Genomic DNA, 22,691 nt, shown 5'->3' with positions numbered 1-22,691 from the left:
CAGGTGTGCCTACCTGGAGTGTGGGGTGCGGTGGTGTTGTTACTCGTGTCCCCTGGCTTGTCCAGGGCGACACATTCCCCCTTAGCAAAATGCAGACCGTCCGCGGGCTGCCGTCCTACACCGGTTTTATTTTTCTGTAAAGGGGATAACAGGGTTAAACATATATACATTTCAATAACTCTTCCCAAGACGGGAGGCACATTTTCTTAAACGTTTCAACGGTGTACGGTCACGGTTTCCGCTCTCTCCCACCCAAGCAACCTGGCCCTGATGCTGCCCCTAAAACCCAGGCAGCACCCCTTGACCCACAGTCCAGCACAAGTCACCCGAGCGGGATCTGTCCTTGCCCTCCAGAGGGTGGCCACCGGTTCCTTTGGTGGCTGGGCCCTGGCCTGCTCTGCTCAGGGCCCTCCCTCCAACCTGCCTCTCCGGAGGCGGCATTGCGGAAACGGTAACGGTACCCAACATATTTACATGCCACTAACGTTTGTGGTTGCCCTGCAGAGTTCACGGGCTTGTCCATGGATAGTTCCCATGCCAATAAACTTAAACGGTCCCCACGGGGACAACGGTGCCGGCTCCTGCCGGTTGCAAATCACTGCAGACAATCAGGTGAAAACTCGGATAATCATTTTTCATCATTGCAGAATTTTCAAACAAACAACTTCAATGATGGTCCCAACGGGGACGGTGCAGCGGGCATCCGCTGCCCTGGAGGCGGCTACCACCGCATGGTGTCGGCCCACTTCGCGACCGAGCGGTACATGGGATTTTCCTCCCACTGGCAGTTCAACCCCGCACCGCTGACAGCCGTTAGGAATGGCGGCGGAGGCGGCATACTTGGGACCTCTTCCTCCATCAACGACATCCCCTTCGGACCTCCAGCCGCGGTGCTGATGTCTGTCTCCCACTCAATCAGGGCCGGCTCTGGGGTTTGGGTGGACTGATCGCGACGCGGCACGGCTGCAGCGGCCCCTTGCTCACGGGCCCCTACTACGGCAACCATCCTTCGCATCTCTGCTTTCCAATCCATCAACTGCTGCAGGCTCTGCGCCCTCACCTTCACGCAGAATCGGCCCAGCTCCCGCTCCAGCCACGCAGCGGTCCCGGCGGGGAGCTCACCCGGGCCGCAGTCTTCAAAAGCTACTCCGCCTCGTTTCCCCCAGAGCTTGGGTACTCCGGTGGCGGGCATTCCCGCACTCCAATTCGAGGACGCTGCCATTTCTCCATTCGTGTCCCCGTCTTTTTAGCTGCGTTGTTACACGCGTCCAGCCGCCATCGCGTCCCCCTTAGCTCTTTCCGGCCCCTCCTCTCTCGGGGCGGAGTTTTGGCCTTCGCGCCTCTACTGCTCGAGAAGACGCTCGAGCGGGAACTTTTCGCGCCAAAGATGGCGGCTTCTGAAATTTTTCTGCCGGATGCCTCCGGCGGTAACAAGGCGCACCTCTACCTGACGGCAGAGCGGTAAGATCCTGTTCGTGACGCCAAGTTGTCGCGGGCGGGGAGGAGGGTGTCAGCACACCGCGCTCACCCCTTCTGCTCGGGTCCGGCAGTTGCTCCTGGTGGCTCGAGCTGCGGGCCGGATCCCGGGGTGTCTCGAGCGGCACTCCTCGCCCGTGAGTGAAAGGGGGGTGTTTGTTGGGGTTATAGTTCGTGACGCCACCCACGGTTGTGGTGATTGCACCACCGCTGCTCGGTGTGGGGGTCCCGGGGATGGTGATGGGAGCAGCCAGGTGTTGTGTTGCCCCTCCGTGGGTAGGGGTTGGTGATCCCGGGGCCCGGTGAAGAGATGTGAAGTGTAGGGCCTGGAGGGTGCAGGGACGCGGGGGCAGCGCTGTGCCTTGCGGCACTATGGTACTCACTCAGCCTGACACGGACACAGTTTGTACGGTAAACCAACGGCTGGTAGGACGGTCCCACAGACGGCTGAACCTGCACTCCCGGTAGGTGACGGTGACTTCTCTCTTCCTTGCACCCGTGTGGTCTGATGGTATCGGTGGATTCCCTCCGGTTACCCGCTCCCCGACTGCAATCTGGGCCGGAGGAGCTCTACACTTTGCCCGCAGGCGCTGGCCCTGGGGAAACTGGTGCCTTGGCGGTGGCGGTGTCTCCCCGTTAATGGTCGGGCTGTTGCCGTCAATCGGGACTTTGTTGTTGGGGGATCTGCGTCCCCGTCACTGACGGATTCGGCAAATTGGGCGACTCCTAGCCTTGCCGGGGTCCGAGAGGCCCCTGCCCTGGTGCTGACTGTCCTTCGGAACACTGCTCCAGACCACCGGGCACACAGCCAACGGGGTCCTTCCAGGAACTTCCGAACTGTCCCACTCCGGACAGTCACCGCCGTCGCTGACCTTGCTGTTCTAGCCCTACACAAAGCTGGGCTCTCAGGCTTTTCACACTCTCTGCGCTGTCTCCACTTCTTGCTTTCCTCCTTTTCCACTTTCCTTTCCTTCACTTTCACTTCTGGTTGCTTACTCTAGCCCCTGCCTGGGCTACTCCTCACTCCTTCCACTTCCTCCTCCCTGACAGTTCTCTTACATGTCCCTCACTGGACTCCTGGTAACTTCCTGCCTCCAGAGTTGTGAGCTCCTTGGTGGGCGGAGCCAACCGCCTGGCCCACCCCCTGGTGTGCATCATCAACCTCTGGAGGAAGGCAACAAGGATTTCTGGTTAGCAGGTGTGCCTACCTAGAGTGTGGGGTGCGGTGGTGTTGTTACTCGTGTCCCCTGGCTTGTCCAGGGCGACACACCCGTCCCCGGTCCTCACGGTTGCGCGTCAATCGGCCTCTCCTGCAGACTGTCACCACCGTCTGCCAATCTTGCTGTCAGGTGCCCGGGCCACATACCCGGACACGGCCAATCAGTTCCTCCACTACTACTTCCTCACTCTACAACTCCTAGAACTGATCTCTTTCCTTTTCCCGCCTCCAGGACTGTGAACTCCTCGGTGGGTAGAGCCAACCACCTGGTTCTGCCCCACCTGGTGTGGACATCAGCCCCTGGAGGGAAGCAACAAGGATTTGTGTTTGACCTTGGTGTTCCTAACCTGGGTGTAGGGTGTGTTGTTGCAGTACCTGTGACGTCCTGGCTTGTCCAGGGCGCCACAGTAGTGCCTGCTCATCACTAGTTACAAGTACTGAGCACCCAAGCATGGTAGTGCTCGCTCATCACTAGTTATGAGAGTACTGAGCACCTGATCATGGTAGTGCCTGCTCATCACTAGTTACGAGTACTGAGCACCCGAGCATGGTAGTGCCCGCTCATCACTAGTTACGAGTACTGAGCACCCGAGCATGGTAGTGCCCGCTCATCACTAGTTACGAGTACTGAGCACCCGAGCATGGTAGTGCCCGCTCATCACTAGTTACGAGTACTGAGCACCCGAGCATGGTAGTGCCCGCTCATCACTAGTTACAAGTGCTGAGCACCCGAGCATGGTAGTGCCCGCTCATCACTAGTTATGAGTACTGAGCACCCGAGCATGGTAGTGCCCGCTCATCACAAGTTATGAGTACCGAGCACCCAAGCATGGTAGTGCGCGCTCATCACTAGTTACGAGTACCGAGCACCCAAGCATGGTAGTGCTCGCTCATAACTAATTATGAGTACTGAGCACCCGAGCATGGTAGTGCGCGCTCATCACTAGTTACGAGTACCGAGCACCCAAGCATGGTAGTGCTCGCTCATAACTAATTATGAGTACTGAGCACCCGAGCATGGTAGTGCCCGCTCATCAGTAGTTATGAGTACCAAGCACTCGAGCATGGTAGTGCCCGCTCATCACTAGTTACAAGTACCGAGCACCTGGGCATGGTAGTGCCCGCTCATCACTAGTTATGAGTACTGAGCACCCGAGCATGGTAATTCCCGCTCATCACAACTTATGAGTACCGATTACCCGAGCATGGTAGTGCCCGCTCATCACTAGTTATGAGTACCGAGCACCCGAGCATGGTAGTGCCCGCTCATCACTAGTTACAAATAGTGTTCGGTAAAGGTTCACCAATTTCAAAATCGGTATGAGCCTTAGCATGTTTGATCGGGCCCGGTAACCCTAAATGCTTTCCCCAAAAGTCAGTACTGTTCATTCCTGTTCGTTTCTGCCCCCGAATGCTGGCCGCATTTCCAAAAATGCTTTTGTAATAGTATTTTCTGCTTTTGTATAGGATTGTGGTGCTGTCTGATGTGGGATGTGCAAAGTCAGTAGAGGAGGCAGGCTCTCTGGACCAGAATAACACTTTTGGCGCAACGGCTTCATTTATTTATTCTTCTTAACTTTAATTTTGGATGTTGCTGCAGCCAATTACGGCACAGCAAACATCCACAAGACTCAGACAGAAGGGCTTCTGTGATTGGCTGCCTAAGTCACATGTCCGTGTCCATATAAATTGTGGACATATTGCATCAGCGCCATTTTGTGAATGTGAAACGTAATGGAAGGTACTGCTGCTGGGGCTGCTAGATAGTGAGTTTAGCTAGGGGTTTAATGCTAGGTAGTTGAGATAGATAGGAGAGTGGTAGTTTAGAATAGGTACATACAGTGTAGAGAAAGGTGTGTGTGCCCCCACATAGAAATAGAGATTGGTACTTGTAGTGCCTGCTAAAGAGTTGCCAGTTAAACATGTAAATAAGTATTGCTGCGTATTACTGCCTGCTCAAAAGTATTTAAACACATTTATAGGTATTGCTAGTTAGCAGTGCCTGTCTTAAACAGTTGCTAGGGAAGTATGTAAAAAGTGGTTCTTGCCAATTTTAATTGCCTGCTCAATATTACACAAACATAACTATAGGTATTGCTAATTAGCCATGCGTGGCCTAGAAACTTGCTAGGAAAGTATGTAAAATGTAGTTCTTGATATTTTTAATGGCCTGCTGAAAATTATGTAAACACATTTATAGGTATTGCTAGTTAGTTGTGCATTGCCTGCTGTAAATTTTCTAGGCAAATAGTTAAAAAGTTGTTCTTGGCTATTTTAATTGCCTGCTCAAAATTCCACATTGAAATACATTTATACGTATTCTTATTACTGCCTGCTGAAAATTTGCTGTTGCACAAGATCAAAAAGTCTTCTTGGCACTTTTCCGTTTCTTCTCCAAATTACGCAGTGAAATGCATGTGTAGATAGTGGTACTTTTTAGTGCCTTCAAAATATTGCCAACTCAGGCAGGAAAGAAATAATCTTTTGTGTCAGGTGTCTGACAGGTGTGGGCGCAGGTGCTGAAGTGGATGGCAAGCGCTGCATCAAGTGGCCTCTCCTCTTCCTGCACCTCAATATCACAGACAGTTCATATCTCAGAGGTGCCACCTCAATTACACTTGGTTGCACCCGCGTCACAAATCGCCAACTGGCAAACTGATTGTGGGGAACCACACATGGAGGAGTCTCAAGAGCTATTCACACATTCTATCCCATGGTCATCACAGTTCCGCTCCAATGATTCCCAGACTGAAGAAGAGGAAAGCATCTGCACCGATGCCCAAAATCTTTGTGAGTTGGATCCTGGACCGGACGAAGTAGGGTCCTAGCAGGATCCTGACCCTCGTCAACTGATTTTAACCGCCGGGGTGGAGGTGATGAGACTCAGATACCTGAGGCACACGCGTACGGTTATGTGATGTCAGGTTAGGAAGAGGAGGAGTGGGACAACATAGAGCTGATGATGAAGTTGTAGATCCCACTTAGTGTGAACCTAGAGGCACGCAGCTGTGTAGCTCAGCAGATAAGGAGGAGGAGAAAGCCGAGGAGGTTACATTGGCAATTCCCAAATGGAGTCTTCATTCATATGTGTATCCAAGGGCAGCAATGCTGCCAAACTAGGCTGAAAATGAGTCCCTCCAAGCCTGATGATGTTGTTACAGTCTATATGAAAAAGATACCCTTTCTTTTCCCTCACACACAAAGAGATTTTTGTCTGTAGTGACAGTCTTCTGGGAGCAAGAGGCCTACACCTACCACTCAGGCATGTCTTTTTTAAATTAAAATGCAGGGCCACAGCCTGTATGTTGCATGGACCGTACGTCCCTGCTCTATTACGGCCCTATGCGGAGGGGGCAAATCGATGCTACTCAGATCCTCAGATCCTCACAAGATCTCCTTCTCTACTCCTCTCTTATCTCCTCTTCCCACAATCGCGTACAAGATTTCTCCCGTGCCTCCCCCATATTCTGGAACGCTCTACCTCAGCACATCAGACTCTCCCCTACTGTGGAAAGCTTCAAGAGGAACCTCAAGACCCACCTCTTCCAACAAGCCTACAACCTACAATAGCCCTCAGCCCAGTACACCACTGCACAACCAGCTCTGTCCTCACCTATTGTACCATCACCCCTTCCCTGTAGACTGTGAGCCCTCGCGGGCAGGGTCCTCTCTCCTCCATACCAGTCTGTTTTGTATTGTTAATGATTGTTGTATGTATACCCTCTTTCACTTGTAAAGCGCCATGGAATAAATGGCGTTATAACAATAAATAATAATAATAATACTGTACTTCTGTCTGCCTGAATGAATTTTCAATGTCGAGACTACTAGATAGGTCTCAAAGTTGTCTCCTGTCTGTACTGGCAGGGGTATGGGAGCACCAAGCCTACACCTGTCTCTCATTCACCTCTATATTTCTTATGTCAATAATCTAGGAAGCTAATGGCTATGCCAAAACAGTGGTGCTGCACTGTAAAACCTATCTTTGCTGTTTTGGAAGCCTTTCAACCACCTTAAAGGTATTTTCTCTGCCTTAAGTTTGGCCTCCCATTGAATTCAATGATGTTCGAAAAGGTTCGAAGTTCGATTCTATAAAGGTTTGACGAACATACCACTTGTTCGGTTGGGCTCGGCGAACCAAACCTTGAGAGGTTCACTCATCTCTAGTTATGAAGACTGAGCACTCAAGCATGGTAGTGCTTGATCGTCTCTAGTTACAAGTACCTGAGCATGGTAGTGCTCACTGGTCACTAGTTACGAGTACCAAGCACTTAAGCATTGTAGTGCTCGCTTATCACTAGTTACAAGTACTAGTGCATGGTAGTGCTCACTCATCACTAGTTACGAGTACAGAGCACCTGAGCATGGTAGTGCCCGCTCATCACTAGTTACAAGTACTGAGCACCTGAGCATGGTAGTGCCCGCTCATCACTAGTTACGAGTACAGAGCACCCGAGCATGGTAGTGCCCGCTCATCACTAGTTACGAGTACAGAGCACCCGAGCATGGTAGTGCTCGCTCATCACTAGTTACAAGTACTGAGCACCCGAGCATGGTAGTGCCCGCTCATCACTAGTTACAAGTACCGAGCATCCAAGCATGGTAGTGCCCGCTCATCACTAGTTACAAGTACAGAGCACCCGAGCATGGTAGTGCCCGCTCATCACTAGTTACGAGTACTGAGCACCTGAGCATGGTAGTGCTCGCTCATCACTAGTTACAAGTACAGAGCACCCGAGCATGGTAGTGCCCACTCATCACTAGTTACAAGTACTGAGCACCCGAGCATGGTAGTGCCCACTCATCACTAGTTACCAGTACTGAGCACCTGAGCATGGTAGTGCCCGTTCATCACTAGTTACAAGTACTGAGCACCCGAGCATGGTAGTGCTCGCTCATCACTAGTTACAAGTACAGAGCACCCGAGCATGGTAGTGCCCGCTCATCACTAGTTACGAGTACTGAGCACCTGAGCATGGTAGTGCCCTCTCATCACTAGTTAGGAGTACCGAGAACCTGAGCATGGTAGTGCCCGCTCATCACTAGTTACGAATACCGAGCACCCGAGCATGGTAGTGCTCACTCATCACTAGTTACGAGTACAGAGCACCCAAGCATGGTAGTGCTCACTCATCACTAGTTACGAGTACAGAGCACCCGAGCATGGTAGTGCCCGCTCATCACTAGTTACCAGTACTGAGCACCCGATCATGGTAGTGCCCGCTCATCACTAGTTACGAGTACTGAGCACCCGAGCATGGTAGTGCCCGCTCATCACTAGTTACGAGTACAGAGCACCCAAGCATGGTAGTGCTCACTCATCACTAGTTACGAGTACAGAGCACCCGAGCATGGTAGTGCTCGCTCATCACTAGTTACCAGTAACGAGGACCTGAGCATGGTAGTGCCCGCTCATCACTAGTTACGAGTACCGAGCACCCGAGCATGGTAGTGCCCGCTCATTACTAGTTACCAGTACTGTGCACCTGAGCATGGTAGTGCCCGCTCATCGCTAGTTACGAGTACCGTGCACCTGAGCATGGTAGTGCCCGCTCATCACTAGTTACGAGTACTGAGCACCTGAGCATGGTAGTGCCCGCTCATCGCTAGTTACGAGTACTGAGCACCTGAACATGGTAGTGCCCGCTCATCACTAGTTACGAGTACTGAGCACTTGAGCATGGTAGTGCCCGCTCATCACTAGTTACGAGTACTGAGCACCTGAGCATGGTAGTGCCCGCTCATCGCTAGTTACCAGTACAGAGCACCTGAGCATGGTAGTGCCCGCTCATCACTAGTTACGAGTACTGAGCACCTGAGCATGGTAGTGCCCGCTCATCACTAGTTACGAGTACTGAGCACCCAAGCATGGTAGTGCCCGCTCATCACTAGTTACCAGTACTGAGCACCCGAGCATGGTAGTGCCCGCTCATCACTAGTTACGAGTACTGAGCACCCAAGCATGGTAGTGCCCACTCATCACTAGTTACGAGTACTGAGCACCCGAGCATGGTAGTGCCCGCTCATCACTAGTTACGAGTACTGAGCACCCAAGCATGGTAGTGCCCACTCATCACTAGTTACGAGTACTGAGCACCCGAGCATGGTAGTGCCCGCTCATCACTAGTTACGAGTACTGAGCACCCGAGCATGGTAGTGCTCACTCATTACTAGTTACGAGTACTGAGCACCCAAGCATGGTAGTGCCTGCTCATCACTAGTTATGAATGCTGAGCACCCGAGCATGGTAGTGCCCGCTCATCACTAGTTACCAGTACCGAGCACCCAAGCATGGTAGTGCCTGCTCATGACTAGTTACAAGTACCGAGCACCCGAGCATGGTAGTGCCCGCTCTTGACTAGTTACAAGTACCGAGCACCCGAGCATGGTAGTGCCCGCTCATCACTAGTTGCGAGTACTGAGCACCCAAGCATGGTAGTGCCTGGTCATCACTAGTTATGAATGCTGAGCACCCGAGCATGGTAGTGCCCGCTCATCACTAGTTACCAGTACTGAGCACCTGAGCATGGTAGTGCCCGCTCATCACTAGTTACCAGTACTGAGCACCCGAGCATGGTAGTGCCCGCTCATCACTAGTTACGAGTACCAAGCACCCGAGCATGGTAATTCCCGCTCATCACTAATTTTGAGTACTGAGAACCTGAGCATGGTAGTGCCTGCTCATCAGTAGTTATGAGTACCGAGACCCCGAGCATGTTAGTGCCCGCTCATCACTAGTTACAAATAGTGTTCGGTAAAGGTTCACCAATTTCAAAATCGGTATGAGCCTTAGCATGTTTGATCGGGCCCGGTAACCCTAAATGCTTCCCCAAAAGTCAGTACTGTTCATTTCTGTTCGTTTCTGCCCCCGAATGCTGGCCGCATTTCCAAAAATGCTTTTGTAATAGTATTTTCTGCTTTTGTATAGGATTGTGGTGCTGTCTGATGTGGGATGTGCAAAGTCAGTAGAGGAGGCAGGCTCTCTGGACCAGAAGAACACTTTTGGCGCAACGGCTTTATTTATTTATTCTTCTTAACTTTAATTTTGGATGTTGCTGCAGCCAATTATGGCTCAGCAAACATCCACAAGACTCAGACAGAAGGGCTTCTGTGATTGGCTGCCTAAGTCACATGTCCGTGTCCATATAAATTGTGGACATATTGCATCAGCGCCATTTTGTGAATGTGAAACGTAATGGAAGGTACTGTTGCTGGGGCTGCTAGATAGTGAGTTTAGCTAGGGGTTTAATGCTAGGTAGTTGAGATAGATAGGAGAGTGGTAGTTTAGAATAGGTACATACAGTGTAGAGAAAGGTGTGTGTGCCCCCACATAGAAATAGAGATTGGTACTTGTAGTGCCTGCTAAAGAGTTGCCAGTTAAACATGTAAATAAGTATTGCTGCGTATTACTGCCTGCTCAAAAGTATTTAAACACATTTATAGGTATTGCTAGTTAGCAGTGCCTGTCTTAAACAGTTGCTAGGGAAGTATGTAAAAAGTGGTTCTTGCCAATTTTAATTGCCTGCTCAATATTACACAAACATAACTATAGGTATTGCTAATTAGCCATGCGTGGCCTAGAAACTTGCTAGGAAAGTATGTAAAATGTAGTTCTTGATATTTTTAATGGCCTGCTGAAAATTATGTAAACACATTTATAGGTATTGCTAGTTAGTTGTGCATTGCCTGCTGTAAATTTTCTAGGCAAATAGTTAAAAAGTTGTTCTTGGCTATTTTAATTGCCTGCTCAAAATTCCACATTGAAATACATTTATACGTATTCTTATTACTGCCTGCTGAAAATTTGCTGTTGCACAAGATCAAAAAGTCTTCTTGGCACTTTTCCATTTCTTCTCCAAATTACGCAGTGAAATGCATGTGTAGATAGTGGTACTTTTTAGTGCCTTCAAAATATTGCCAACTCAGGCAGGAAAGAAATAATCTTTTGTGTCAGGTGTCTGACAGGTGTGGGCGCAGGTGCTGAAGTGGATGGCAAGCGCTGCATCAAGTGGCCTCTCCTCTTCCTGCACCTCAATATCACAGACAGTTCATATCTCAGAGGTGCCACCTCAATTACACTTGGTTGCACCCGCGTCACAAATCGCCAACTGGCAAACTGATTGTGGGGAACCACACATGGAGGAGTCTCAAGAGCTATTCACACATTCTATCCCATGGTCATCACAGTTCCGCTCCAATGATTCCCAGACTGAAGAAGAGGAAAGCATCTGCACCGATGCCCAAAATCTTTGTGAGTTGGATCCTGGACCGGACGAAGTAGGGTCCTAGCAGGATCCTGACCCTCGTCAACTGATTTTAACCGCCGGGGTGGAGGTGATGAGACTCAGATACCTGAGGCACACGCGTACGGTTATGTGATGTCAGGTTAGGAAGAGGAGGAGTGGGACAACATAGAGCTGATGATGAAGTTGTAGATCCCACTTAGTGTGAACCTAGAGGCACGCAGCTGTGTAGCTCAGCAGATAAGGAGGAGGAGAAAGCCGAGGAGGTTACATTGGCAATTCCCAAATGGAGTCTTCATTCATATGTGTATCCAAGGGCAGCAATGCTGCCAAACTAGGCTGAAAATGAGTCCCTCCAAGCCTGATGATGTTGTTACAGTCTATATGAAAAAGATACCCTTTCTTTTCCCTCACACACAAAGAGATTTTTGTCTGTAGTGACAGTCTTCTGGGAGCAAGAGGCCTACACCTACCACTCAGGCATGTCTTTTTTAAATTAAAATGCAGGGCCACAGCCTGTATGTTGCATGGACCGTACGTCCCTGCTCTATTACGGCCCTATGCGGAGGGGGCAAATCGATGCTACTCAGATCCTCAGATCCTCACAAGATCTCCTTCTCTACTCCTCTCTTATCTCCTCTTCCCACAATCGCGTACAAGATTTCTCCCGTGCCTCCCCCATATTCTGGAACGCTCTACCTCAGCACATCAGACTCTCCCCTACCGTGGAAAGCTTCAAGAGGAACCTCAAGACCCACCTCTTCCAACAAGCAACCTACAATAGCCCTCAGTCCAGTACACCACTGCACAACCAGCTCTGTCCTCACCTATTGTACCATCACCCATCCCCTGTAGACTGTGAGCCCTCGCGGGCAGGGTCCTCTCTCCTCTTATACCAGTCTGTTTTGTATTGTTAATGATTGTTGTACGTATACCCTCTTTCACTTGTAAAGTGCCATGGAATAAAATGGCGCTATAATAATAAATAATAATAATAATACTGTACTTCTGTCTGCCTGAATGAATTTTCAATGTCGAGACTACTAGATAGGTCTCAAAGTTGTCTCCTGTCTGTACTGGCAGGGGTATGGGAGCACCAAGCCTACACCTGTCTCTCATTCATCTCTATATTTCTTATGTCAATAATCTAGGAAGCTAATGGCTATGCCAAAACAGTGGTGCTGCACTGTAAAACCTATCTTTGCTGTTTTGGAAGCCTTTCAACCACCTTAAAGGTATTTTCTCTGCCTTAAGTTTGGCCTCCCATTGAATTCAATGATGTTCGAAAAGGTTCGAAGTTCGATTCTATAAAGGTTTGACGAACATACCACTTGTTCGGTTGGGCTCGGCGAACCAAACCTTGAGAGGTTCACTCATCTCTAGTTATGAAGACTGAGCACTCAAGCATGGTAGTGCTCACTGGTCACTAGTTACGAGTACCAAACACTTAAGCATTGTAGTGCTCGCTTATCACTAGTTACAAGTACTAGTGCATGGTAGTGCTCACTCATCACTAGTTACGAGTACAGAGCACCCGAGCATGGTAGTGCCCGCTCATCACTAGTTACGAGTACTGAGCACCCGAGCATGGTAGTGCCCGCTCATCACTAGTTACGAGTACCGAGCACCTGAGCATGGCAGTGTCCACTCATCACTAGTTACAAGTACAGAGCATCCAAGCACGGTAGTGCCCGCTCATCACTAGTTACGAGTACAGAGCATCCAAGCACGGTAGTGCCCGCTCATCACTAGTTACTAGTACAGAGCACCCGAGCATGGTAGTGCCCGCTCATCACTAGTTACTAGTACTGAGCACCCGAGCATGGTAGTGCCTGCTCATCACTAGTTACGAGTACTGAGCATCCAAGCACGGTAGTGCCCGCTCATCACTAGTTACTAGTACAGAGCACCCGAGCATGGTAGTGCCCGCTCATCACTAGTTACTAGTACTGAGCACCCGAGCATGGTAGTGCCTGCTCATCACTAGTTACGAGTACTGAGCACCTGAGCATGGTAGTGCCCGCTCATCAATAGTTACCAGTACTGAGCACCCGAGCATGGTAGTGCCTGCTCATCACTAGTTACGAGTACTGAGCACCTGAGCATGGTAGTGCCCGCTCATCACTAGTTACCAGTACTGAGCACCCGAGCATGGTAGTGCCTGCTCATCACTAGTTACGAGTACTGAGCACCTGAGCATGGTAGTGCCCGCTCATCAATAGTTACCAGTACTGAGCACCCGAGCATGGTAGTGCCTGCTCATCACTAGTTACGAGTACAGAGCAACTGAGCATGGTAGTGCTCGCTCATCACTAGTTACTAGTACTGAGCACCCGAGCATGGTAGTGCCCGCTCATCACTAGTTACCAGTACACAGCACCCGAGCATGGTAGTGCTCGCTCATCACTAGTTACGAGTACAGAGCACCCGAGCATGGTAGTGCCCGCTCATCACTAGTTACAAGTACTGAGCACCCGAGCATGGTAGTGCCCGCTCATCACTAGTTACCAGTACTGAGCACCCGAGCATGGTAGTGCTCGCTCATCACTAGTTACTAGTACAGAGCACCCGAGCATGGTAGTGCTCGCTCATCACTAGTTACCAGTACTGAGCACCCGAGCATGGTAGTGCCCGCTCATCACTAGTTACTAGTACAGAGCACCCGAGCATGGTAGTGCTCGCTCATCACTAGTTACCAGTACTGACCACCTGAGCATGGTAGTGCCCACTCATCACTAGTTACGAGTACTGAGCACCCGAGCATGGTAGTGCCCACTCATCACTAGTTACGAGTACTGAGCACCCGAGCATGGTAGTGCTCGCTCATCACTAGTTACGAGTACAGAGCACCCGAGCATGGCAGTGCCCGCTCATCACTAGTTACGAGTACTGAGCACCTGAGCATGGTAGTGCCCGCTCATCACTAGTTACCAGTACTGAGCACCTGAGCATGGTAGTGCCCGCTCATCACTAGTTACCAGTACTGAGCACCTGAGCATGGTAGTGCCCGCTCATCACTAGTTACCAATACCGAGCACCCGAGCATGGTAGTGCCCGCTCATCACTAGTTACGAGTACTGAGCACCCGAGCATGGTAGTGCTTGCTCATCACTAGTTACGAGTACTGAGCACCCGAGCATGGTAGTGCCCGCTCATCACTAGTTACGAGTACAGAGCACCCGAGCATGGCAGTGCCCGCTCATCACTAGTTACGAGTACTGAGCACCAGAGCATGGTAGTGCTTGCTCATCACTAGCTACGAGTACTGAGCACCCGAGCATGGTAGTGCCCGCTCATCACTAGTTTCGAATACAGAGCGCCCGAGCATGATAGTGCTTGCTCATCACTAGTTACGAGTACTGAGCACCCGAGCATGGTAGTGCCCGCTCATCACTAGTTACGAGTACAGAGCACCCGAGCATGGCAGTGCCCGCTCATCACCAGTTACGAGTACTGAGCACCTGAGCATGGCAGTGCTCGCTCATCACTAGTTACGAGTACTGAGCACCCGAGCATGGTAGTGCCCGCTCACCACTAGTTACGAGTACAGAGCACCCGAGCATGGCAGTGCTCACTCATCACTAGTTACTAGTACCGAGCACCTGAGCATGGTAGTGCCCGCTCATCACTAGTTACCAGTACTGAGCACCCGAGCATGGTAGTGCCCGCTCATCACTAGTTACGAGTACTGAGCACCAGAGCATGGTAGTGCCCACTCATCACTAGTTACCAGTACTGAGCACCCAAGCATGGTAGTGTCCGCTCATCACTAGTTACCAGTACTGAGCACCTGAGCATGGTAGTGCCCGCTCATCACTAGTTACCAGTACTGAGCACCCGAGCATGGTAGTGCCCGCTCATCACTAGTTACCAGTACTGAGCACCCGAGCATGGTAGTGCCCACTCATCACTAGTTACCAGTACCGAGCACCCGAGCATGGTAGTGCCCGCTCATCACTAGTTATGAGTACTGAGCACCCGAGCATGGTAGTGACCGCTCATCACTAGTTACGAGTACTGAGCACCTGAGCATGGTAGTGCCCGCTCATCACTAGTTACGAGTACAGAGCACCCGAGCATGGTAGTGCCCGCTCATCTCTAGTTACGAGTACTGAGCACCCGAGCATGGTAGTGCCCGCTCATCTCTAGTTACGAGTACTGAGCACCCGAGCATGGTAGTGCCCGCTCATCTCTAGTTACGAGTACTGAGCACCCGAGCATGGTAGTGCTTGCTCATCACTAGTTACGAGTACTGAGCACCCGAGCATGGTAGTGCCCGCTCATTACTAGTTACGAGTACTTGTGGCGCCCCTGAGGCTTCCGTCGCCACAGGTCATTGCACCCCATCTGCGGTGTGATGCCCCATTCTGGGTGAGGAAGAGAGTGAACTCCGGTCCCCTGGTAAATTCACACTACACCCATTGCTAGAGACACACAGGACCAGGGAAAGTGGCAGGCAACCCTCCCATGCTGCATGCTGGGAGGGGCTGTAAGACCCATCCCTGCTCCCATAGGGTACAGCTTAGCAACTGGGGAGGTGGGAGGAGCCAGGGAGAGCAGACAGGGACAGGAAGGTGAAGTTTAGTTAGTTCGCTCAGGGAGTGGGAGAGTGAGGAGTGAGCATGTAGAGGAGAAGAAAGGATCGCAGGGCCACGGGTAGTCCTGGAAGGTGCCACGAGCAGTCCTTGTTGGGTACCGCTGCCGAGGGCCCAGAGGCGCTACGGGTAGCTACAGGCTGCGGTGGCCCGTTCCACAGCGACATCAGTGGAGCGATCAGCTGCGACAGGGGACGGTCCCTAGATACTGAAGGAGTGAAAAGACAGTCTCCAGACAGTAAAAACCGAGGCCCAGGGAATTGCAAGCTCCCAGGGCCAGAACCCAGAGCAGATCTTCAGAAAAGGGGTAATCAGCCGACAGGTGACCCCCCAGCCTGGAGGCTGTAATGGAGGCCAAGCCAAGTCCATCTAACTAAGGCAAGGCTAGTGAAGTCAGCGGAAAAAGAGACACTAAAGAGAGGGAACCGGAATCACCCAGAAGGCGGAGGTCCCTGACGGTGGTCCCAGCAGTCTGAGGGTCCTTGCAAGTGTGACAGAAACAGTGAGTAAAAGAACTGGAACTGCACCTTGGACTCGTCTCTGTTATTCCACCTACATACATAGACACTTACAAGCACCAACTGTGCCCCGGGCATTGCTCCACCTGTGGGGAGCAGTACCAACACTGCTGCCATAACATCATCCCGGAGGCCTCACACAGCAGCGGCGGCGTAATAGCCGCATACCACAGGTGGCGTCACGAACACCCTTTAACAACCAAGCCACACATTCTACTGACACCCACCAGGGCCACGGAGCCGGGCCCAGCCACCACTGACTACCACCGGACTAGTCCGGCCCGGCACCGAGTGTCCCATAGCCCTGGGGCGGGCGAGTCAACTTTGGCGTCACGAACAGGATTTCGTGCCCGGTCACACCGGGTACTGTGCGCCTGAAGAACTGTGTAAAAGACTGTGTATTACAACGAGAAACCGCCGCCATTAGCGCTGCTGAGAGCGGGAAGAAGGGGGCGTGAAAGAAGAAAGGGCGCGAAGAGAAGCCCCGCCCCCTTGTCCAAGAAAAGCGCGCGAAGCGGTGTCCGCCATAGAAAGTGAAAGAAAAAGAAGTGGTGACCAAATAAGCTGGCCGGCTGGCAGAAACAGCTTAACGCCCGACCAACAGATAAAGAAAAAGAAAATGTACCTGATACTAAGTGGAGCGGTACCGGCCGTGATGGGCTGGGCGCCAGTCTGGCGCCAGTTGCTAGTACAGCCTCCGGCCCCGCCTCCAAGAAGGAAAAGGGAGCAGCCGAGTGGCGTGGTCGAGCACTCGAGCAGCGTTCCAGGCAGCATTTCCCGGGCCGGAAGCATGGCGGAGGAGCTGCAGCGAGGTGCACCAGGGACCGGCGGAGAGGACCCCGAGCTGGACCTGCTGAGAGAGGAAGTGCGAGCCCTGACCCGGAGGCTGAGCAGCGTGGGGGTGGAAGCGGACCGGTGGAGAGGGACCCCGCTGATACCGGAAGGCCTGGGCCGGTGGATGGATGCCGCGGAGCAGCAAGAGGGTGAGCCAACTGAAACCCTGATCTGTCCGGACCCATGGCCCCGCCACGCGCCCCTGACCAGTCACTTCACCGACCCTCTGGCCTCCCCGCCGGACCCGCGGAAGCCCGGTGGGGCACCGGAGGCCTGCCTGAGACCCCCGCAGACGGAGCCGGGGGAGGGGTGGACCCAGAACAACCAGCGGGCCCTTTGCCGAGTCCCCCTGTGAACCTCCTGGGAATGGCATCCCCGGGAGTGAACTGGGACGCCGTGCCCATAGAAACCAAGGGACTGCAGCGGCCGCTGCGCCCCAAGGCGACTCCCCAGGCCAACGAGCTGACGTGCCAAAGGCTGGTGGTCGAGTACCGGCAGGAGCGGGAACTCCGGGAGGAGAAAAGGAGGGCCCGGGAAGTCGCCAATCTGGCTTCCAAAGAAGAGGTCAGGAAGGCCCTGAAGGGAGCTGAGTGCCCAGTGAAACGGGGCACTGTTGTAGATTTCCGGCAGAAAGGTGGCTGGGGCTTCATCCGGGAGCCTGGCCTGGGCAAGGACGTGTTTGTAGCACGGAGAGACATCGAGGAGCACCTGCCCAGAGGCCACCCAGGCCGCGACGCCAAGCTGGGTGATGAGGTGGAGTATACCCGGCTGATGGGGGACCGCGGGTGGTATGCGCTGCATGTGCGCATTGTGCAGGGAGAAGCGGCCCCAGGAGAGCCAGAGTGGCGCCGCACAGCACAAGAGCGTAGCATCTCCCCAGGCAGCAGCGCCACCCCCAGACAGACCCAGGCCGCAGAACATTGCAGCCGGACCGCCACCGTTGCCCAGGAGACGCAAACCAGGATCTCCATGGCGTGCGTGATGCAGGGTGCCCGGCCGAAGCAGGGCCCTAGAGACCACAGCAATAGCCCCCTGCAGACAAGCAGCCCTCTGCAGCGGCGCCGTGCCACGCCTATAGGCAGCCCCACTCCAACCCAGGCTGCAGGACAACGCAGGAGGTCAGGGACCAGTGCTCAAGGGACCCAGACGATGATCTCATCAGCGGACCTGCTGCCAAGAGCCGTGCCGGAGTGGGATCCTGACATCTATCCTAGAGAGTAAGGAGGATGAAGAGCTGCCAAACTGTAAATAGCCCCTGTCTGCCCCTTATTCTTTTTGAAGAAGTCCCTCGTGTTTTGCCCTTGCTTCTTTTCGAAGACGACACCCCTTCCTACTGTGCTGTCCCTGATTCTTTTTGAAGATGTCACCCCCCTGTTATGTGCTACCGGGCCACTGAACTGGAGTGTGGGCCCCGGTGAATGGTTAGGTGTCATGTCATGCCAGGCCACTGGACTTGGTGGCTGGTGTGTGAAGTATGTGTTTTATGTTTTACCAGGCCATTGGACTTAATGGCTGGTATGTTGGTGTTATGTCTGATGCAACCAGGCCATTGGACTTAATGGCTGGTCGAAGATGTTACTTTGATTGTTTGAAACGAACTGACGGGCTACTGGACTTGTAGTAGCCAGAAATGTATAAAGTTGCACCTGTTGTGCCCCCTACCAGAATTATGGGGGAAGTGCCCAAACTGTGCAATGAACTGAAAGTGCACCCATAGTTTCTTTATAAGAAGTTTGCAACGTTAAAGTGATTATGCCTCCCATAAAGGGAAGAAATGTTTGACAGGTTATGTTATTGCATACAAAAATGTTTTGCAGGTCTCCATATGTTTTTGTTGTTTTTCAGCCCGAGGACGTGCTGGGATTCGCTGTGGGGGAGTGTGGCGCCCCTGAGGCTTCCGTCGCCACAGGTCATTGCACCCCATCTGCGGTGTGATGCCCCATTCTGGGTGAGGAAGAGAGTGAACTCCGGTCCCCTGGTAAATTCACACTACACCCATTGCTAGAGACACACAGGACCAGGGAAAGTGGCAGGCAACCCTCCCATGCTGCATGCTGGGAGGGGCTGTAAGACCCATCCCTGCTCCCATAGGGTACAGCTTAGCAACTGGGGAGGTGGGAGGAGCCAGGGAGAGCAGACAGGGACAGGAAGGTGAAGTTTAGTTAGTTCGCTCAGGGAGTGGGAGAGTGAGGAGTGAGCATGTAGAAGAGAAGAAAGGATCGCAGGGCCACGGGTAGTCCTGGAAGGTGCCACGAGCAGTCCTTGTTGGGTACCGCTGCCGAGGGCCCAGAGGCGCTACGGGTAGCTACAGGCTGCGGTGGCCCGTTCCACAGCGACATCAGTGGAGCGATCAGCTGCGACAGGGGACGGTCCCTAGATACTGAAGGAGTGAAAAGACAGTCTCCAGACAGTAAAAACCGAGGCCCAGGGAATTGCAAGCTCCCAGGGCCAGAACCCAGAGCAGATCTTCAGAAAAGGGGAAATCAGCCGACAGGTGACCCCCCAGCCTGGAGGCTGTAATGGAGGCCAAGCCAAGTCCATCTACCTAAGGCAAGGCTAGTGAAGTCAGCAGAAAAAGGGACACTAAAGAGAGGGAACCGGATTTCACGCTCGGAATCACCCAGAAGGCGGAGGTCCCTGACAGTGGTCCCAGCAGTCTGAGGGTCCTTGCAAGTGTGACAGAAACAGTGAGTAAAAGAACTGGAACTGCACCTTGGACTCGTCTCTGTTATTCCACCTACATACATAGACACTTACAAGCACCAACTGTGCCCCGGGCATTGCTCCACCTGTGGGGAGCAGTACCAACACTGCTGCCATAACATCATCCCGGAGGCATCACACAGCAGCGGCGGCGTAATAGCCGCATACCACAGGTGGCGTCACGAACACCCTTTAACAACCAAGCCACACATTCTACTGACACCCACCAGGGCCACGGAGCCGGGCCCAGCCACCACTGACTACCACCGGACTAGTCCGGCCCGGCACCGAGTGTCCCATAGCCCTGGGGCGGGCGAGTCATACTGAGCACCCGAGCATGGTAGTGCCCGCTCATCACTAGTTACCAGTACAGAGCACCCGAGCATGGCAGTGCCCGCTCATCACTAGTTACGAGTACTGAGCACCAGAGCATGGTAGTGCCCACTCATCACTAGTTACCAGTACTGAGCACCTGATCATGGTAGTGTCCGCTCATCACTAGTTACGAGTACTGAGCACCTGAGCATGGTACTGCCCGCTCATCTCTAGTTACGAGTATTGAGCACCTGAGCATGGTAGTGCCCGCTCATCACTAGTTACGAGTACTGAGCACCCGAGCATGGTAGTGCCCGCTCATCACTAGTTACCAGTACTGAGCACCCGAGCATGGTAGTGCCCGCTCATCACTAGTTACGAGTACTGAGCACCTGAGCATGGTAGTGCCCGCTCATCACTAGTTAGGAGTACCGAGCACCCGAGCATGGTAGTGCCCGCTCATCACTAGTTACGAGTACCGAGCACCCGAGCATGGTAGTGCCCGCTCATCACTAGATACAAGTACTGAGCACCCGAGCATGGTAGTGCCCGCTCATCACTAGTTACCAGTACTGAGCACCTGAGCATGGTAGTGCCCGCTCATCACTAGTTACGAGTACTGAGCCCCCGAGCATGATAGTGCCCGCTCATCACTAGATACAAGTACTGAGCACCCGAGCATGGGGCTCATTGCTCACCAGATCTCCTCTGCGATATGTGAATATGTATATGTAGGGTATGTGCACAGTGAGTTTTTGGAGGATTTTTTTTTTGAGTGGTTCTGCTCCAATAGACATCTGACAAAAATCCCTCAAAAAAAATATGCTGTTCAAACATTCAGTCTTTTAGACATTTGCCCTAATGGAAAACACTCCAAACTTGGCATTGTCCAATCAAAAATCTGAAAAAAAAATCTCCAGATTTTTCAAAACCTCTTAAACAAAACTCCTCCAAATTCCTCCCAGAAGAAGAAACATAACCATGAAGCAGTTTCCAATAGAATGGTCATTGGTTTGGAAAATACTCTGCGGTCTCCGTCTTACAAAGTAAAAAATACTTTTCCATATCAACTAATGACAGACGTGATAGGTATCAGTGACAAACAGCAGAAAGGAAGGAACAAGGGGGGATGGGGGAGATAGGGAAAGGTGTAGGGATGGTTTACGTGTCGATTACCTTCCTACTGACGCTCCCTCTTTTCATGGAGCGTGAAAAAAAACCTAGGGAATAGTGAGGGAGGAAGCCATGATGTCATGTTCACTATCCTTATCTTCCCAGCGTAGCTTTAGGTCCTTTATAAAAGCCTGAACCTGGGCTGAACTGTCACAATTCCTACAGCGTCTTCCCCTACGACATTTCTGCAGCACAAGTAAGTGTCAGCTCTTCAGACCACGGTCATCTGCCTATTGCTGTGGTCATCACTTTGACATTGGAGGTGACTTCTTCAACACTGTCTATCCCTCTATCTATCCCTTTATCTATCCCTCTATCTATCCCTCTATCTATCCCTCTATTTATCCCTCTATTTATCCCTCTATCTATCCCTCTATTTATCCCTCTATTTATCCCTCTATTTATCCCTCTATTTATCCCTCTATCTATCTATCCCTCTATCTATCTATCTATCTATCTATCTATCCCTCTATCCCTCTATCTATCCCTCTATCTATCCCTCTATCTATCCCTCTATTTATCCCTCTATCTATCCCTCTATCTATCCCTCTATTTATCCCTCTATCTATCCCTCTATTTATCCCTCTATTTATCCCTCTATTTATCCCTCTATCTATCCCTCTATCTATGACTCTATCTATCTATCTATCCATCTATCGAAGTCATACCCAGTAACAATTGCTATAGACGGATACTTGGATAAAGACTCCAGATGGGGGATTGTTGCAGCATTTTGCAAAACTTATACTAAATGGCTCGTTCGGAGATTTTGGGGCAAATTTTTGCAAAATTGGAGCAGTTGTCGACAGTTATGAGTTCAGATTCCAGTCCTTTTGCTATGAAATTGGTTTTCTGTAATTACCTAAATTCTCCTTTGTGACAGTTTTGATAATTTGCGCCCCCTTTGCAGGAATTTTTTAACTTTTGTGAATATGCTTGAAATATAAGCCCTACTTCGAAAATAAGCACTAGTTACGGTTCAATAATGAAGTGACCAGGCACCTAAAAAAGTTAGGACTCTTCATTAAAGAAGGCAGAAACCCCCAAGAGAAATACGGCAACCTCAAAAGAGAGAAGACAGTTCCAACAGAAAGCAGACGGCCCACCAAAAATATCGTACTCATCAGACCCTGAACAAGAACAGTTGCAAGTGCCACACAGATCGGGTCCAGAATCCCTCTGCTCTCACATTCACACAGAGATCGGGTCCAGAATCCCTCTGCTCTCACATTCACACAGAGATCGGGTCCAGAATCCCTCTGCTCTCACATTCACACAGAGATCGGGTCCAGAATCCCTCTGCTCTCACATTCACACAGAGATCGGGTCCAGAATCCCTCTGCTCTCATATTCACACAGAGATCGGGTCCAGAATCCCTCTGCTCTCACATTCACACAGAGATCGGGTCCAGAATCCCTCCGCTCTCACATTCACACAGAGATCGGGTCCAGAATCCCTCTGCTCTCACATTCACACAGAGATCGGGTCCAGAATCCCTCTGCTCTCATATTCACACAGAGATCGGGTCCAGAATCCCTCCGCTCTCACATTCACACAGAGATCGGGTCCAGAATCCCTCTGCTCTCATATTCACACAGAGATCGGGTCCAGAAT

The 22,691-nt window shown here is 51.7% G+C and overlaps 1 protein-coding gene across 1 annotated transcript in view; it reads left to right on the top strand.

Moving 5' to 3' along the window:
- Positions 1–21,231: 21,231 nt before the first annotated feature.
- LOC142256293 (cornifelin homolog) overlaps positions 21,232–22,691 on the top strand; it is a 12,784-nt gene continuing 11,324 nt past the window's right edge. Inside the window, exon 1 of the mRNA XM_075327909.1 lies at positions 21,232–21,272. The gene's annotated coding sequence lies outside the window, so the exon portion shown is untranslated. The remainder of the gene's footprint in view (positions 21,273–22,691) is intronic.

The sequence above is a fragment of the Anomaloglossus baeobatrachus genome, chromosome 11 (assembly GCF_048569485.1).
Source record: "Anomaloglossus baeobatrachus isolate aAnoBae1 chromosome 11, aAnoBae1.hap1, whole genome shotgun sequence".
NCBI classification, from domain to species: domain Eukaryota; kingdom Metazoa; phylum Chordata; class Amphibia; order Anura; family Aromobatidae; genus Anomaloglossus; species Anomaloglossus baeobatrachus.
Note: the sequence above shows the minus strand (reverse complement) of the source record. Positions and strands in the feature narration are given on the sequence as shown.